Source organism: Lissotriton vulgaris, chromosome 5, assembly GCF_964263255.1.
Source record: "Lissotriton vulgaris chromosome 5, aLisVul1.2, whole genome shotgun sequence".
NCBI classification, from domain to species: Eukaryota; Metazoa; Chordata; class Amphibia; order Caudata; family Salamandridae; genus Lissotriton; species Lissotriton vulgaris.
Window position 1 is genome coordinate 750,555,529 of NC_141693.1, and position 6,000 is coordinate 750,561,528.

Sequence of the window (6,000 nt, forward strand, 5' to 3'; positions counted from 1 at the left end):
ATTGCATTTGCTTTTCAGGAAATCCGTCGTGCCAACCCCGACTTATGGCCCAGCTACGCAGCGCGTTTGGACCGAAGGCCCAGAAATATTGCAAGTATGAGATTTTGCTTTTGGCCTGTTTGGGGGTGTTATGCTTCTTGGCGGGTGGGTTGCCGGGTCTTGGGGCATTCCTGGGAAGGTCTAATACCGGGTAGAAGTGGTTGGGACAAAATCCAGGCCGATTTTTTTTGGGCTATTTCAGACATTTTGCTCTATGTAGCGTTTTCGGGGGCCTGTTTGGGGGGCTTCCTGGTGTTTGCGGGTGAGTTTCGTGGTCTGGGAGCACTGCTGGGACACTCTAATCTTGATTGCATTTGCTTTTCAGGAAATCCGTCGTGCCAACCCCGACTTATGGCCTAGCTACGCAGCGCGTTTGGACCGAAGGCCCAGAAATATTGCAAGTATGAGATTTTGCTTTTGGCCTGTTTGGGGGTGTTATGCTTCTTTGCGGGTGGGTTGCCGGGTCTTGGGGCATTCCTGGGAAGGTCTAATACCGGGTAGAAGTGGTTGGGACAAAATCCAGGCCGATTTTTTTTGGGGCTATTTCTGACATTTTGCTCTATGTAGCGTTTTCGGGGGCCTGTTTGGGGGGCTTCCTGGTGTTTGCGGGTGAGTTTCGTGGTCTGGGAGCACTGCTGGGACACTCTAATCTTGATTGCATTTGCTTTTCAGGAAATCCGTCGTGCCAACCCCGACTTATGGCCTAGCTACGCAGCGCGTTTGGACCGAAGGCCCAGAAATATTGCAAGTATGAGATTTTGCTTTTGGCCTGTTTGGGGGTGTTATGCTTCTTTGCGGGTGGGTTGCCGGGTCTTGGGGCATTCCTGGGAAGGTCTAATACCGGGTAGAAGTGGTTGGGACAAAATCCAGGCCGATTTTTTTTGGGGCTATTTCTGACATTTTGCTCTATGTAGCGTTTTCGGGGGCCTGTTTGGGGGGCTTCCTGGTGTTTGCGGGTGAGTTTCGTGGTGTGGGAGCACTGCTGGCTATATATACTTTACTTTGCAAGAGGTTTGAAGCAAATCCATGGTGGCTGAGGGGACTTAGGGCCTAGCTGCAGAGCGCGCGCGGAGTGATTTGGGAAATTTGTGAAAAAGTGACTAAGTCCCCATTTTTGTACTTTTGCTCTTTGGCTGTTTGGGGGTCTTCTACTCGTTTTCTCCTGGGTTGACGGCTCTGGGGCCATTGCTGGGAAGCTCTAATACCGGATAAAAGTGTTTTGGACCAAATCCCAGGCGGAATTTTTTTTGTGTTTTTGATGACTTGCTTGCCTTTGAGGTGCTCTTAGGGGGGGTTCCGTCTGTTTGCGGGTGAGTTTCGTGGTCTGGGAGCACTGCTGGGACACTCTAATCTTGATTGCATTTGCTTTTCAGGAAATCCGTCGTGCCAACCCCGACTTATGGCCTAGCTACGCAGCGCGTTTGGACCGAAGGCCCAGAAATATTGCAAGTATGAGATTTTGCTTTTGGCCTGTTTGGGGGTGTTATGCTTCTTGGCGGGTGGGTTGCCGGGTCTTGGGGCATTCCTGGGAAGGTCTAATACCGGGTAGAAGTGGTTGGGACAAAATCCGCGCGGAAAAGCCTTTAGTTTTGGCACTTTTTGTAACTTAGGGTTCGTTAGGGTTAGCCCTAGCAGCAGGATTGCATGTGTATCGGGGTGTTCTAGATTTTTCAAACTGAGTTCTGGGGTCTTAGAGCACTCGTGAGAATGTGTAATTTTGGTTGCAAGTCATTTGAAGAAAATCCATGGTGGGAAAGGGGGGATTTGGCATAGTTAAAGAAAGCCTTTGCCACTATTCTTAACTTAGGGTTCGTTAGGGTTAGCAGTATTTCTATTGCATGTGTTTGAGTGGGGGGGATTTCGAGTCTTGGAGCGATGCTGGCTATGGCTACTTTTGCTTGGTTGCTTGCAAGTGGTTTGAATACAATCCACGGGGGGTAATGGGTAATTAGGGTACTTCGGCCTACTTTTACTTTCAAAGTAAGTTTTGTCTCCAGTTTTCTGCTAGGCCTCGTTTTTTGGGTGGGAGCACTGCTAGGAAGATCTATTTTTGTTCTAAAACACAGTTTACAGTACACCTAGCTTGAGGGGCAAGATCCGCTACATTAATTTGCCCATACTTACTTATCCTTCAAAAGGTGACTCAGAGTACGCACTTTCAAAAACATTGTACTGTCTGTCTACTAGGAAAAACAAATTGTGACTTTTTGCACTCCACAGCCTACATACCTTATATTTATTTATCAGTGGTGTTGTAATATTATATCACTTCCTGTTTTTCGTTGAATAATTACAGGCCGGGTTTCAGTCTCTGCAATGGGGAAAAAAGGATGGAGTCAGGCTTCACAGTAGCGAGCCACAATTCAGCATCAGGCAGGCAGTGGACAGGGTGTCTTCTGGTGACCAACATCGGTGGACGAAGCGTCGGCTGCAATGGAGGAGTGCCGCTAATAGGAGGATTTTTTTTCTGCGGGCAACTTACTTACCACTTCCAACAGGACCACAACAACCACATAGATACAGTATCCCTTGCCTTTTTCTCTGACTGTGACTGCATTTCTTTGCTCTCTCTCGGCTTCTACATTGATCCCTTAACACATCACTTAGTCCACTCCACTATCTGCACCACACATAGTCATTTGTAAGTGCTCCTACGTAATTCGCAAGTCGCAGCACGCCCCAGGCCGTAGAGGACTGGGATGGCCCCAATGATGAAGCATGTCACCAAGGGGCAACCCTGGTGAGTGAGGGGACACCTAGAAAAAAAGCAATTTCTCCTTTTTTATCTACTATACCTTCTGTCAGGTTACGCAGCCCCTAAGCGCCTACCGTACTATGAAACTACATTTCCCATGAGTAGGCGGGAGACTTGCAGACTATTTAGTGAGACTATATGAGAGTACCCTTGTATGTTAGGACATCACTTCACTGATGCCTGTCTTGTCTTCTCTTACAGGTATCCTTTCCCTGCTGACCCTACCTTTACCCATCCCACATTTTTTATTTTAGTTTGTTATTTTTCTCCCTCGCCTAATGCCTCGAACACCCTGTGTTTACACTTCTGGGTGTTGGTGACATTTGGAGGTGGAACCATATTTGCATCGACTGGATCACGGGGAGTAAACGTGACACCTTCCAGACCAACCCCATTGAGTGTTGTTGTGAATGGATTTATAGTGACCAGCAAGGCTCTCGGGTATCTGGCTACAGAGACCTTATGTTGAATATAGTTATCAATAATTCCACACAGGCCCTGTACTGTCGCATTCTTTCTTTCCACAGTTGTCGATGATATATTCTTACTCTGCTTGACAAAGAACCATTGCTAATGTGAAAGAACTTCAACCGAATTAGTAGTTATACTTTACCATTTGTTAGGCTACAATGTGGCACTGCTCTACTGTACTTCTGTCACCTGCTATATTCTCAGTTGTACCGTTGAATTGCTCAGGAGGACAAACCAGATTTCATTTTCTTTTTTTTCATAGGCATGCAACTGCCACTGTGTCACACCACTACTACCACCGCTATGAGGAAATTTTATCCGACCAAGATTGCCAACGTTATTCGGTGTTTCCCGTGGAGCCAGCCCTGGGCCTAGCCCTACTTTCAAACACAAATTACAGGTAAGATAAGCGTTTGGTGGTTTGGGGGTATAATGGAGTATTAGTACGAGAGACGAGAGCCTGAAGGTAGTACTACTAAAGTCCTAGGACTCTTGGATTCACTTCACTTAGTCTGTGAGAGGCACTTAGTGTTGAAAACATTTGGGCATTTACACTTAAAGGAAGAAAATGGAACTAAACTTTCAGGAAAACAGTCAACGTTAAACCCCCACCCACCAGGCAAGCAGTAAAAAACAGGTATGCTCAGATAAAGTTTGAAAAAGTATATTTATATCCCTAACAAAATAATCTCCCGCAAGACCCTCCCTAACCCCAACGATTGTCCTTCAAAAGTCCCCAAAAACCCAACTCCCAATTCCCACCCCCCAAAAGTCTCTAAAAAAGGGGCAAGGGACACTATGGGTGGATGCTGTTCACTTTTTGGGCCAGGGCATCATGCTCCTCGCGGAGCAAGGCGAGCTCCTGCTGAAGGCGGGACACCATCAGGGTGGTGCGGCGCAGGCGTGCCTTCACTGCCTTGCAGGTGCAAGGCCTGTGAGAAGCAGCTGTTGGCCTTGCTGCTCGGCGGTGGCGTTTGCCTTTGGCAGCCCGGCTCAGTCTCGGTGGACCACTGTGCTGGGTCACGGTGGCAGCCGGTGAGGCCACGGAGGACGACGTTGTCGTTGTTGTCGACCGCACACTTTCCACGTCCTCCAGGGCCACCAGCCGCCGATATTCCGCAACAGTGGCCTCGATTCTCCGTTGCCGGGCCGCTCTAGCCAGCTCCTTCCTCCTTGTTCGTTTGGAAGGAGAACCTATATGAAGAAAGAAAGACATAGTCTGTAACCAATGCTCTTTAAGATTAACTCAATCATTCAGCAGAAATGTGTGCTGCAGTACAACTAGCAACTTGCAAGCGCATTACATAACTATTGAGGCCAGTATCTATCTAACCTCACACTTCTTCATCCTTGCTCTAACATTAGTGGGAGTTTAAGGAACAAATTCTATGAGCACTGTGGACTTCCATTGGAGTCGACTATGAAAGTACACCAGTCTTATTCTTCTTCTTGTCTCTTGTTTTGGAAAATTGGTACGTTATTTTCTGCAAGCCGGCATAATGCCAGCGCGGTAAACTTGCACCCGAGAAAAAGAGACGCACGCCATGAGGAGTGACCTAGACTTGCGTTGCCGTTGCGTTACTGTACCCGTCCAGTACATGCAGGTGGTGAATCTCTTACTTTTCTATTACGGGTGGCACTGAGAATACTCTGTTACAACTCAAGGGCTACTGCTTAATTAATTTAACTTTCACCCTACAGTGGAAATGAGTACTAGAAATGGAAAATTGAAGAAGATAAATAATCTGATTATCTATCACTTCACATGGGATGTTTTTGCTTATATATGGGATGACTTTAGGTGCTTTGCTTTTTATTGAGTGACAGGCAGTGATACATCCACACATGAATGACTGAGTACTACTAAACTTATTAAGAGAGGTAGGGAGTGGCCACCATAATAACCGGATCTATGCAGTGCTTGCAATACAAACTACTGCTACTATTTATGGTAGTATTTGGACAAAATTAAAAGTTCTTTTCCTTGCCTTTCCTACACTGGAACGGACGTGCGGGTGCAGTGTTAGTGTTACATGCTCTTCAAAGTTACACTTAGTTCATCCACTGACCGTCTACTCTCTCTAGATCATGGGTACCACAAACTTTCTCTCAGGGGCTACATTTACAGTGTAGTTTGGGGCCGAGGGCCGCACTGGTGGGGGCGGAGTCAGAGGGGGCGGGGCTAAAGCAAAACGATAACTTGTGACCATGAGGTTGCACACAGGTCCCTGCAGCAGATGCCCTCATCCACTGAGCCACCAGACCCAGCATTTACATACATCTCTCTCCCTCCTGCTGTCCCTCCTGCCCTCCCTCCATCTCTCTCTCCCTCCTGCCCTCCCTCTCCCTCTGTCATCTCACTGTGTGTGTGTCTATCTGTGTCAGCCTTCAGCCCGGGTTGAGACCGCTTCCTCAACGCGCACACACAGACAACAACACCAAAGTACTTAACAGGTCTTTAAAAGACCATTAACATATTATTGAGGCTTTGTTTGTTTTAGCGCCCCTGCTTCTCCACCCTGACAATCACTGCTTGCCCGGCCCCACAGAGCAGAGGCTTAGTTCTATTTCACCTCTTTGTGGCCTTGCATCTCCACTCTGCTCTGTGGGGGCCGGGGGAGCAGTGATTGTCAGAGTGGAGATGCAGGGGCGCTAACAGGTGAAATACAAAAAAGCCTCTGCTCTGTGGGGGCCGGGGGAGCAGTGATTGTCTGCAAGGTCAGCGCACCGCCAAC